This window comes from Salmo salar, chromosome ssa19 (genome assembly GCF_905237065.1).
Source record: "Salmo salar chromosome ssa19, Ssal_v3.1, whole genome shotgun sequence".
In the NCBI taxonomy this organism is placed as follows: Eukaryota; Metazoa; Chordata; class Actinopteri; order Salmoniformes; family Salmonidae; genus Salmo; species Salmo salar.
Window position 1 is genome coordinate 73,870,405 of NC_059460.1, and position 13,420 is coordinate 73,883,824.

Below are 13,420 nucleotides of genomic sequence, written 5' to 3' on the forward strand. Positions count from 1 at the left end.
GTGTAGATTTGGCCTTGTGTTTTAGGTTATTGTCCTTCTGAAAGGTGAATTTACCTCCCAGTGTCTGGTGGAAAGCAGACTGAACCAGGTTTTCCTCTAGGATTTTGCCTGTGCTTAGCTCTGCTTCTTTTTTATCCAGAAAAACTCCCCAGTCCTTAACGATTACAAGCATACCCACAACATGATGCAGCCACCACTATTGCTTGAAAATATGGAGTGATACTCAGTAATGTGTTGTGTTGGATTTTCCCCAAACATAACACTTGGTATTCAGAATGAAAAGTGAATTGCTTGGCACATTTTTTTTGTAGTATTACTTTAGTGCCTTGTTGCAAACAGGATGCATGTTTTGGAATATTTGTATTCTGTACAGGCTTCCTTCTTTTCACTCTGTCAATTAGGTTAGTATCGTGGTGTAACAATACTGAACAAAAATATAAAACGCAACAATTTCAACGATTTTACAGTTACAGTTCATATAAGGAAATCAGTCAATTGAAATAAATTAGGCCCTAATCTGTGGATTTCACATGACTCGGCAGGGATTTAGCCATGGGTGGGCATAGGCCCAGCCAATCAGAACGAGTTTTACTACATACAGAAATACTCCTCAGTTTCACCAGCTGTCCAGGTTGCTTGTATCAGATGATCCCGCAGGTGAAGAAGCTGAATTGCACTCTCCCTCAACTTGAGACATCTGTGGCATTGTGTTGTGTGACAAAACTTCACATTTAAGAGTGGCCTTTTATTGTCCCCAACACAAGGTGCACCTGTGTAATGATCATGCTGCTTATTGATTGCCAAACTAATCCACCTGACAGGTGTGGCATAAGGAGAAATGCTAAGAGGGATGTAAACAAATTTGTGAGAAATAAGCTTTTTGTGCTTATGGAACATTTCTGGGATCTTTTATTTCACCTCATGAAACCAACACTTTACAGATTGCGTTTATATTTTATATGTTGTTGATCATCCACAGTGTTCTCAGAGCCATTAAAGTCTATAACTGTTTCAAAGTCACTATTGGCCTCATGGTGAAATACCTGAACTGTTTCCATCCTCTCCGGCAACTGAGTTAGGAAGGATGGCTGTATCTTTGTAGTGACTGGGTGTACTGATACACCAGACAAAGTATAATTAATAACTTCACCATGCTCAAAGGGAAATTCAATAGGTGCCCTTCTTTGTGGTTGAATCTGTGTTTGAAATTCACTGCTCGACTGAGGGACCTTACAGATAATTGTATGTGTGGGGTACAGAGATGAGGTAGTCATTCAAAAATCATGTTAAACACTGTTATTGCACAGAGTCAGTCCATGCAACGTATGCACATTATTACTCCTGAACTTATTTAGGCTTGCCATAACAACATGGTTGAGTACTTATTGACTCAAGACATTTCAGCTTTTAATTTATTTGAAATACATCATTCCATTTTGACATTATGGGGTATTGTGTGTAAGCCAGGGATAAAAAAAAAAAATCTAAATGTAATCAATATTAAATTCCTTCTGTAACTCAACAAAATGTGGAAAAAGTAAAGGGTTGTGAATACTTTCTGAAGGCACTGAACATCCAAGTCGGTTGCTGTGGTCACAGACATTGGAAACGAAGGACTGCCCTTGAGCTCTGCCAGCAGGTCAAATAACAGGACTATCAGCGGTGGCTACTGTTGTGACATTAGGCTGACTACAGTATGTCTGTGGTTAAGGGGTCCAATCTGTCCCATTAATCCATGAATGAAGAAGGGACCAGTGCCAAAAAGCTGCTAACTGTAAAAGCTAATGAGCATACATAGCCTAATGCTACATCAGGACAGTGAGGCCTAAATGCTCAATGCTTGTCGCATAGCTAGTAGGTCGTGAAAGCAAACGGAGGAAAAATGAGGCGAGTTGATCTCGACACTGTCTAAATGGAAACGGCTTAGATATTGTGTCAAAGCAGTGGTTCTCAGGACACTAACTTTCAAAATGACTCTGCTGAATTTATAACCAAAATCGATATCCATTTCAGAGGAGTTGACTGCTGAGAGGCCAGAGTTTCACGAGAAGAAGAAGATTGTAAATTAAAGTTGGCAGCGAGTTAATGGGATTCATCAGATGTAGCCGCCATGGTCCAGAGGGACAAAGCCGTTTTAAATTGTACCACAGAAAAGAGAACAGAGCCTTGCTAATTTAGTTCCTTTCTGGTTCCAATTTAGAAAATAGGACAAGCAGCACAAGTGCAAATATACTTTTAGTCTCTCTCGTTGGCATAGTCCTGTCACACACACACAACACTTTCACCCGAATAGAAATTGTAAAAATATGCTGAACTGGCTCCATAAAAAAATATGAAAAGGGTAGAAAAACAGATGCCAGTGTAGTCTATGTGGTCTATAATTAGCCACCTGGAGCCTTTCTCCAGCTGAAACAGTAAAGGAGGGGGTTGTGCCATTAGGCTAATCCAAAGCTGCCATATTGCAGCAGGTATTTGGACTAGACTGGAGCTGCCTGTCACCACCCTGGACCCACAGAGCGGTAACAGCACAGTAGAGTAGACTAGAGCAAAGTTTAGTACAGTACACAGTAGAGCACACTAGAGTTGAGTACACTATAATGTACTCTACTGTTCTGTACTCTGATGTCCAAACTTGTGAAACAGACATCTATGATTGGTTCAGATTTGGTCCAGTACGGACCAACCAAATTTGGTCTTGTTTGGGGGCAGAGCTCATTAAAATAAATAGCCAGTGTGTAGAATAATACCCAAATATGCAAAGGAGGATATCACATATTTATACCTTTGCGTACCTATTTAGGATACATCACCACGAAGAGAATGCCATTCATAACCTTATGCATTTCTGTGTAGTACAGATCAGGGACCCATTTTGAAATTCTGTTACCGGGTTTAAATTCACTTCACTTACTATAGTTCAATAACCAAAATATTTTTTTTTCAATGTCAGTGTGTATTGTCATAGCTGACACCCCATTTTTTTTCTGCAGACATCGTTGAATCTTAATTCAGAGCAAATGTTTTTAACTGTTTTCTTAAAAAAACAGATGGAGATTTTAAAGAAATTTTGTTACCAAACTTTGCATCTTCACAGTTCTTCCAGTAAATGTGTTTTAGTAAATTGTTCAGTGTAAATTGTTAAAAGTAGTATTTGTGCATAGAGTTGTATGGTTTGTTCAACTTTGAAATCAATGGGGGTTTTTTTGCAAACATTTTAAGTGTAAAATCTGAGTTACTGTGGAATTTCCCTTATTGTACAATATTTGAATCACTAGCCCAACTATGGGTTTAGTGCCTGTTGGACATGATCCTCGATTGCAGGCCGTTTCTTCCTAATGACACCTGGGCATGGGGCACTTGTCTCTCAATAAAAAAAAAATATTTTAGCTGGCCGGTGCGCCACTCAATTGATGAAAAAAACAACTGGAGATGCACTGCGCCTTGCTTCTAAAGCTGCCTGATCTCAGCTGACAGTGTATGTCAGATTTCCCAGCCAAAACAGACTGTCACTGATCGCCAGCTTAAAATTGATGCACTAAAACGCAGTCATTGAAATTCTGCCAAAGCTCCATTTAATGTCAAGCTACTGTTCAACTCTGATATCATCTGCAAGGTTTATAGCAGCAGCAGGCACAAACACAACATAAGATGAAAACTGACAAAGATGTCGCCTTCATTGAGTTTCAATTGCAGAGGTATATAAAGATGGCGGCCTCCATGAGCTTACGACAAATTCCGTGTTTTGCTAAGTTGGCCATATTGTACATTGCTAATGACCATTAAAAAAAAAAAAAAAAGAGTAACAGAGAGCAGAGTATACACGATCCCAATGTTAGCTTCAAGATGCCAGCAATTTCAAAAAACCAAAAAGTAGATTGTGCTGATTTATTGGCACATTGAACCATATCGCGGGCCATAGTTTAACAACTCAGTGGATAGTGCTAAAAACAATGGTGTCATCCAATGTTCCCTCGAAGCTGCGCCTCCCCCGGGACTGCAGCGCAGAAGAAATATCAGTGCGCGCAGAGAAGCACGAGATTGAACTTCCCTGAACTTCACTCAACTTTCTAGAGTTTTACCCATTAGTTAACGCCATCAACGTTTCCCTTTACGGTGGGAATTGTGAATGAATCAAATCGGAATATTTGCCACTTTTAATGCAACATACCGAAACAAAACCATAACCAATCAGAGCTGCAGTGGGCCATTGCCATATATGGATCTGTGCCATTCACTTTGAACTGGACTGCTTTTAAAACATCAGGGTCGTGGGTAGATGCGATTGTTTTTAGATTATTATTATTTTCTTTAAATGTATTTAACTAGGCAAGTCAGTTAAGAACATGTTCTTATTTACAATGATGATCACTTCCGTGTCTGAAGGACAAGTGTATTAACAGGTCAATGTCAAGCTCTGGATGTTTCATGGAATGTACACCTACATTGAACACCACACATTAGCTGCTACAGTAGGCTGTTAGAAATGACAGAACCGCTATTTCCATGTTAAAATGTTATGGATGCATTTTCTCCATTGTTTTTGATGGTAGGCTACTCCAACTTAAAGCGAATACAGCATCAGTGCTCATAGTAAACGTGCGCCGGAAGTTGCACCAAATCAAAAGATCTAGACCAGGATCACACCCAACCAGTGAAAGCTCAACAGTGCCCATGCCATCTGGTATATTTTTCTGCATTGTATTTTGCATTATGATTAGGGCTGTCAAACAATTCACATTTTTAAATCAAGTTAATCGCAGGATGTGTTATGATTAACAACAAATTTAGATTTTGTTCAAATTGAGCTGTAATTTAAGATTTTTAGAAAGTAATCACAGTGATGCAGTATAGCCAGAGCTAGTCTGATTAATCAGGCTGTAATACACAATTAACTAGTATATATACAGCCTGAAACTAATGGCTGCAAAATCGTGTACATGTTCCTTACAAGCCAGAATGTTGAATAAAATTACATTTAAACTGCAGGCAACTGGTTCGGTTCAATAAAAATATTCACACCAAAAGGTGTTGATTGTTTTCCCATCTTCCCCTGCTTCAGAATATACCATTTCCATGGCATGCTTTGTTCAATAGCTATCGAGGAGAGAAAACTAAATATACCATATAAAACTCTCAATAGCTTTTGAACCAAGCATGCCATGACAATGAAAATGGTATATTCTGAAACAGGGGAAGATGGAAAGCAATCGAGATTTTTTTTTATTACTTTTTTTGTGTGCAATTCACACATAAAAGGTGTCGATTGTTCTCCTCCCCTGGTTTAGAATAAACAAGTCATGTTAATTTTACAAAAGCTGTATCCCTTCTAACCATGACACAATTTCATGCTACTGTTACTGACGAGCGAAAACCGAATATCCAATGTAAAATTACTTTACCTAGGTGTCCAACCGAAGCATTTACACCGAGTGTACAAAACATTAAAAAACCCTTCCTAATGTTGCGTTAGTAATGTTTTGCCTTCAGAACAGCCTCAATACCGGCTCTAAAAAAATACTTTCCTGTGGATATTTTGTCTCAAATTTCGAACAGGTTAAGGACGTTAGCTATAACGTTAGCTAGCTAGCTACTTAACTGATCGGCAAACTTCTAACTGTTAACGTTAGTTGTTAGCTACGTTAGCGTTCAATGCAAAATAAAAGACACGCACGCTAGTTACTGAAACTTTGCTTTAACTAACACGTGAGTTGACATGTATTGGTCGCTCTTTCGTTTCAGTCTGTGATCACACTAGCTAATAAAACAACAAGCAGCTAACAGTAGCTAGTTAAAATCATCAATACAAACATTCTTTGTTAGCGCGAGCCCTGACATCGCCAATGAGGATCGAGACTCGAGCCATGCCAACATTTCTGAAAATAAAGTGTCACGTAAACTTACGATGCACTTGCTTCATTGACATCCCAATTTGTCTATGCTGGTATTGCAAATTCCGTTGGTTAGGTACTGCGTCAACACCCAAGTCATACCTCCCCACCGCGGTCAGTACACAACAAACACCCCCGTGATACAAAAAACTACATCCCATCCAAATCCGTTTCTAGCTGCTTGGCCATTCTCTTTGGTTTAAAACAACCCAATGCACCATGTAAATAGCTATAGCTAACGCTAGCAACCTAGCTACTCTTTTCTGAGTTTGGTCAGAGACATTAGAAAAGGAGAAGATAACAATACCAGCGGGAAATGACTTGAAATACGTAAACGCTCCGCCCAGCAGACTATCGACCAATCGCGGTTGTCATGGTGCGTTAGGCGTTTGCAAAAGCTAATCGTCAAACAATCCCTTACAAAGGTGAGGGAATGAGTCGAGAAACCTGCCTATTTTCCTCAAAAGTACGTAATATCACGATTTCAAAGCTATACGATATTACAGAGAACAAGTTAGTTATCCCACATCTCTGAACATATGTGTAATGTTGTTCTTCTTGTTCACGTGATTCATGCTAATGTTTTATTTTTTGTTAGCGCCAAATTGACTACCATTCACTCCGTGAAGGAGGGATCGCCTTGTCCCATAATCACCCAGAATGCACCTTGCGGCACATTGTCGACGCATGGGCAACGTACACAATAGGCTTTAATAAGATTCCCTTTGAGTTCTCCATCTCCTCAAAAGTATCTCTGGCTTGGTTCTCCTACAGTGCAGTCGCTGTGCGGCGTAGGAGTTGATAATGCTGGATTACCCAATCAAATATGACTGATTCCCACAGTTCAGAGCAATCGAAACTCGAAAATGCCTGCAGTCGACGCAGCATAGCATTAGTGGAAACCAAAACAAGAGGGACCTACCTAAATTTGTCAAATAGAAACTATATTTTGCAACAGACAATCTATTTATACACTAGAATACAGACAGGGAGCGCGGTTTTGAAGCCACTGCGCCTCCATCTTGGCACTCCCCACCGTTGTAAAACATATTTTGAAAGCTATAGAAATTCATATATTAATGTCTACATTTGTTTTTGCAGAGTTTATTCTATCAAAGACACCTTAATGCAGGGATGGGCAATTGGCAGCCTGTGGCCAACAACATTTCACTTAGGGGGCTCTGACTGCATTGTGGGTATGGATGTGGGTACACAAACCCACAAGCACTGTAGCCCCATCATGATGAGTTCAGATTTTTTGTGGCCCCCACCCCCATACACCCCCATACAAATCCCTGCCTTAAAGTGGCAAAACTGAACTTTTTGGGCGACCCGGGTGAAAATCACATAGAAATGTGAGTTATAAATCTATCAATCTACTTGAAAGCAAGTCTAAGAAGCAGTAGATCTGTTCTATGTGCGCTCTTTCTATGCTTCCAGTTCTTAAGTTTTGTTTCTGCACTTTTTACTTTCGGTTTTGTACACCAACTTCAAACAGCAGAAATAACAATATTTTTGGTTATGGAAAATATACTTCACAGCAGTTTAGATGGTACAATGATTCTATACATTATACTATTTTGCTTTGTCACATAAACTGAAATTAGGCAAACTATTAGAGTAAAAACAACACAAATGTGTTGTGTCATTGGAGCAAGTGTCGTTTGTTTGGGGTGTGATAGCCAGAATTGTTTCATCCTGAGCTCTGCAGTAAGTCTTTACCTACACATTCTGAAATTGCATTTTTGAATCCCCGAGCTTTATAATTTGAATGTGATACAAAACGAGGCAACGGTGTGCTTTTGGACCATGCGGACGCCTCCGAGCAGCGGGTAGGCTGTTTGGAGTGTTTATCCGACTGGATAAAAATATATATATATATATTATGTCCCCCCCACTTCTAAAACCACAGTTGCGCCCCTGCCATTATCCCAACTGACAAATCGAGAAGATTTAAATACTGATAGTCTTTAGTTAAACTGCATTTTTCGTCCTCATGCATAATCCAACCCATTGGATTATGGATTCCACAACAATTGGTAGCTTTTGAAGTAAGATGGCGCCGGAGAAGATGGCAGATGTTTTACATGCCCCCAGCCGATTGTTTTTTTGTTTGCTTATTTGCCTTGTTTGTAAATTATTTTTTTACTTATTTTGTACATAATGTTGCTGTTATGTCCTAAAATAACTTCTAGACATCAGGACTGAGATTACTTACCACGGACTAGCAGAATCCTTTTTTTCCTTTCACGACTCTGACGAGCGCAACGCGAAGAATACGCTACTTCCTCAGGAACAGGCCCCGATCCCCGTGATCTGCGTGAAGAGAAGGCGGAGAAAGAGGGGCCGAAGGTCCGGCTGCCTTCTGAGAATTTGCATGCGATCGAATAAACCCCCACTTCCCTCCATTGTGCTAGCAAATGTGCAATCTTTGGACAATAAAATCGACGAGTTACGCAGAAGATTAAACTACCAACAGGACATTAAAAACTGTAACATCTTATTCTTCACGTAGTCGTGGCTGAATGACGACAACATCAACATACAGCTGGCTGGTTATACGATGTACCGGCAGGATAGAACAGCGGCGTCTGGTAAGACAAGGGGCGGCGGTCTATGTATTTTTGTAAACAACAGCTGGTGCACGATATCTAAGGAAGTCTCGGGCTATTGTTCGCCTGAGGTAGAGTTTCTCATGATAAGCTGTAGACCCCTCTACCTACCGAGAGAGTTTTCATCTGTATTCTTTTCATCTGAGTTTTCAGCTGTTTATATACCACCACAGTCAGAAGCTGGCACTAAGACAGCATTGAATGAGCTGTACCAGAGGAAAAAGAACTCTGGACCACCTATACTCCACACACAGCGATGCATAGAAAGCTCTCCCTCACCCTCCATTTGGCAAATCTGACCATAATTCTATCCTCCTGATTCCTGCGTACTAGGAAAAATTAAAGCAGGAAGCACCAGTGACTAGATCAATAAAAAGAGTAGTCAGATGAAGCAGATGCTAAGCTTCAGTAATGTTTTGCTAGCACAGACTGGAATATGTTCCGGGATTTCCTCCGATGGCATTGAGGAGTACACCACGTCGTCCCCACAGTGACCGTATGCACATACCCCAACCAGAAGCCATGGATTACAGGCAGCATCTGAGCTAAAGGCTAAAGCTGCCGCTTTCAAGGAGCGGAACTCTAACCCGGAAGCTTATAAGAAATCCTGCTATGCCCTCCGACGACCCATCAAACAGGCAAAGCGTCAATACAGGACTAAGATTGAATCGTACTACACCGGCTCTGATGCTCGTTAGATGTGGCAGGGCTTGCAAACCATTTCAAACTACAAGGGGAAGTAAAGCCGAGAGCTGCCCAGTGACACAAGCCTACCAGATGAGCTAAACTACTTCTATGCTCGCTTCGGGGCAAATAACACTGAAACAGCACCACCTGTTCCGGAAGACTGTGTGATCACGCTCTCCACAGCTGATGTGAGTAAGACCTTTAAACAGGTCAACATTCACAAGGCCGCAGGGCCAGACATATTACTAGGACATGTACTGCGAGCATGCGCTGACCAACTGGCAAGTGTCTTCACTGACATTTTCAACCTCTCCCTGTCTGAGTCTGTAATACCAACATGTTTTAAACAGACCACCATAGTCACTGTGCCCAAGAACACTAAGGTAACCTGCCTAAACGACTACTGACCGGTAGCACTCACGTCTGTAGCCATGAAGTGCATTGAAAGGCTGGTCATGGCTCACATCAACACCATCATCCCAGAAACCCTAGACCCACTCCAATTTGCATACCGACCCAACAGATCCACAGATGATGCAATCTCCATTGCACTCCACACTGCCCTTTCCCACCTGGACAAAAGGAACACCTATGTGAGAATATCAGTAATTGACTATAGCTCAGCATTCAACACCATAGTGCCCTCAAAGCTCATCAATAAGATAAGGACCCTGGGACTAAACACCTCTCTCTGCGACTAGATTCTCGACTTCCAGACGGGCCGCCCCCAGGTGGTAAGGGTAGGTAACAACACATCTGCCACGCTGAGCCTCAACACAGGGGCCCCTCAGGGGTGCGTGCTCAGTCCCCTCCTGTACTCCTTGTTCACTCATGACTGCACAGCCAGGCACGACTCCAACCCCATCATTACATTTGCCGATAACACAACAGTGGTAGGCCTGATCACCGACAATGATGAGATAGCCTATAGGGAGGAGATCAGAGACCTGGCCATGTGGGTCAGGTCAACAACCTCTCCCTCAACATGATCAAGATAAAGGAGATGATTGTGAACTACAGGAAAAAGAGGACCGAGCACGCCCCCATTCTCATCGACGGGGCTGTAGTGGAGAAGGTTGAGAGCTTCAAGTTCCTTGGTGTCCACATCACCAACAAACTAACATGGTCCAAGCACACCAGGACAGTCGTGAAGAGGGCACAACAAAACATATTCCCCCTCAGGACACTGAAAAGATTTGGCATGGGTCCTCAGATCCTCAAAAGGTTCTACAGCTGCACCATCGAGAGCATCCTGACTGGTTGCATCACTGCCTGTTATGGCAACTGCTCGGCCTCTGACCGCAAGGCACTACAGAGGGTAGTGCGAACGGTCCAGTACCGCACTGGGGACAAGCTTCCTGCCATGCAGGACCTCTATACCAGGCGGTGTCAGAGGAAGGCCCTAAAAATGGTCAAAGACTCCAGCCACTCTAGTCATAGACTGTTCTCTCTGCTACCGCATGGCAAGCGGTACCAGAGCGCTGTTTAGAAGCCAAGAGGCTTCTAAACAGCTTCTACCCCCAAGCCATAAGACTCCTGAACATCTAGTCAAATGGCTACCCAGACTATTTGCAGTGCCCCCCCATCCCTCTACCTACATGTACATACTACCTCAAATAACCGGTGCCCCCTCACATTGACTCTGTATCGGTACCCCCCGTATATAGTCTCGCTATTGTTATTTCACTGCTGCTCTTTAATTACTTGTTACTTTTATCTCTTAATCTTATCTGTATTTTTTGAAACTGCATTGTTGGTTAGGGCCTCGTAAGTAAGCATTTCATTGTAAGGTGTAATACCTGTTGTATTCGGCACATGTGACTAATACAATTTGATTCTATTTTTTTATTTGATTTTTGGAAACCTTGAACACTGAACTTCATTATTATTTTAAAAGCTGGGTACGGCCCCTTGGAGTCTTGAGAGTTATAGGCACTTGGTGTAGATCTGAAAGCATGGACAGGTATTAGCCATATGATGATAGTAGCTCCAATTTGCCCTCAGATAGGATAGATGGACATACCCAGCCATCACCATTGTCTTAAAACGTCTTGAGATGTCATGAGACATGCATTTGAGACTTCTCAAGACACGTCTCAAGATGTCTTAAGACATTAAATGCCATGTCTTGAGACATTTTATGTGTGTCTTCAAGACATGTCTCAGATATTAATGTAAAATAGTGCTATCTCTTGAGATATTTTATTTCGGTATGTTTAACATTTTAACTTCATGGAACATTCTTTAGTCAACTGACACTTGATGCAAGACTCAAAAACAACATTCGGTCAAACCTGTAGGATTTAGCGACAAACTGTTTTTTTCGAGTTGAGGTAAGCAAGCAAAGCATTTTAATATGTAGCCTAATGTATGTTATCCAAAACTATATTTAGTCAATATGAAGAAATACTGTATGTTAATGACATTTTGTTTTAGCAATAACAAATGAGATATTATGCTGACTCTGGTGAGCTAGCTAGCTAACAACTGTCAGTAGCTAGTAACGTTTAAAACAATGATATAGTTCAATCTCTAAATGCCTGTTGTTACTTTTTTTCAGTTGTCAATGGGTATTTCCATTGAAAATGACCCATAATCACCAACATGTGATGTTCATAGGAGCATGTTAAATTTAATCGATGTGATTTGTCTATAAGAATTTTGAGTTGATTGCTGTTAAATCACAAATCACTTTAGGTAAACTATGCACTATCAGCAGTGGCGACCTGTCATTCACGGCAGGTGGTGCAGAAAAAATAGCAAAAAAAATTAATTAAAATAATTTTGTTGTTGCCTGTTTTACACGTTATTTTGCATTAATACGTGTCACATATCAGTTTGCAAACAATGTAAAAAAAAAAGAAGATTGAGTTAATAATGCAGCATACAAACATTCTCTTTTTTGCTTTCTTGAGTAAGGCAGCTCCAAAATGCAGGTGTTTCAGCCTAGCTCAGTGCTTTCTGTGGTGTTGGGGCAGCCAGGGGAATATACGGAGCGTAGGGGTTGATAATGTTCTCTAGTTGCGCCGTGATTGGCTCAGTGTTCTGTCACTCATGGGGACACAACTTCACCGCAAAATCTACGGGGAGAGCTCGAAAATTCAAGCCCCTTGGGTGCTGCCATAGAGTTTCATTGGCCATCCAAGAAGGCTCAAGGTCATTGGCCACAGATAAAAGGACGTCAAATCACGTTATATCTACCGTAGCTTTGATTGAACTGATCATGTCAAAATCATACTTTCAAAATCTTAGCTAGCAAGCTAGACAAGCAGTCATCATCATGAATCACGTCGACAATCTACTGGCAAATCCTTTTCAATCCTTGTCATATGAGGAGAAATTATAGGTAAAACGAATCGCTGCTCATCGGCAATTGGACGTAATTAAACAACCAGTTGGAAATCGGAAATTCAACAATGATTCAACAACAACTGCTATTCAGTGGAGTGGGTGTGTGGTCCAAGTCTGGGTTTAAGGGTCTCTTTTCCAAACTTAAAAGGATAAACATTCATGCTGTCAATCCAGCATGACTTCTACCACATTCAAAACAACTGGAAACTCGGAACTGGGAAATCTCAGACTTCAGTGAGTTAAAGACAACTGTGAACTCTGAAAAAACGAGCTCCGACTGGGAAATATGTTTTTAGCGGTCATCCAACTCGGAATTCCAAATCGGGAACTGAGGCCTCTTTCTAGAGCTCTGACCTGAAGATCACTGACGTCATGATTCAACCTTGTTTTTTTTCAGAGTTCCTAGTTGTCTTGAAAGCACCCCAAATCCAGAGAATACCAGACTTTGATGACAAAGTTTGATGACAAAATTTGCCCACGAAAGCAGGCTGCGCCACCTTCCTGTTCAAGTGAGCACAGCACAACAAGGAGAGTCCAAAAATGTCTTGTATGTTGCTGCATAAATGATGTAATATGCCAGAGAGATATGTATACTGTAACTAAGAAAGTAATACTAAGTGTATGTTGTGTAGTAAGCTGTTAGCTGTTGGTGGTACACATGTAGCCTATAGCCTATTTTAGAGAAATGTCCTCATCGAATATTTTGAAGAGCTTTCATTGTCTTTTTCGAGATTTTTTTTTGAAATTACGCATTGCCTCTTATCTGCTCGTCGTCCCCTTATGCCATAGTTTGTACATCTAAATTGTCAGTGGAAACCACATTTGTTTAAGCAAGTCAGCTATATCAGCAATATTTTTAAAAGGCAATAAATTAGGCTGAAT

The 13,420-nt window shown here is 41.1% G+C and overlaps 1 protein-coding gene across 3 annotated transcripts in view; it reads right to left on the reverse strand.

Annotated features, from left to right (window-relative positions):
- Window positions 1–8,384, reverse strand: part of LOC106579603 (polypeptide N-acetylgalactosaminyltransferase 11) — a 52,271-nt gene extending 43,887 nt beyond the window's left edge. For 2 of the 3 annotated variants that reach the window (XM_045702714.1, XM_014159679.2), the window contains exon 1: window positions 5,902–6,195. The gene's annotated coding sequence lies outside the window, so the exon portion shown is untranslated. Of the gene's footprint in view, window positions 1–5,901; window positions 6,196–8,106 lie in introns of those variants that run through there. The other variant, XM_014159680.2, reaches the window with a different exon arrangement.
- Between the last annotated feature and the right edge of the window lie 5,036 nt (window positions 8,385–13,420).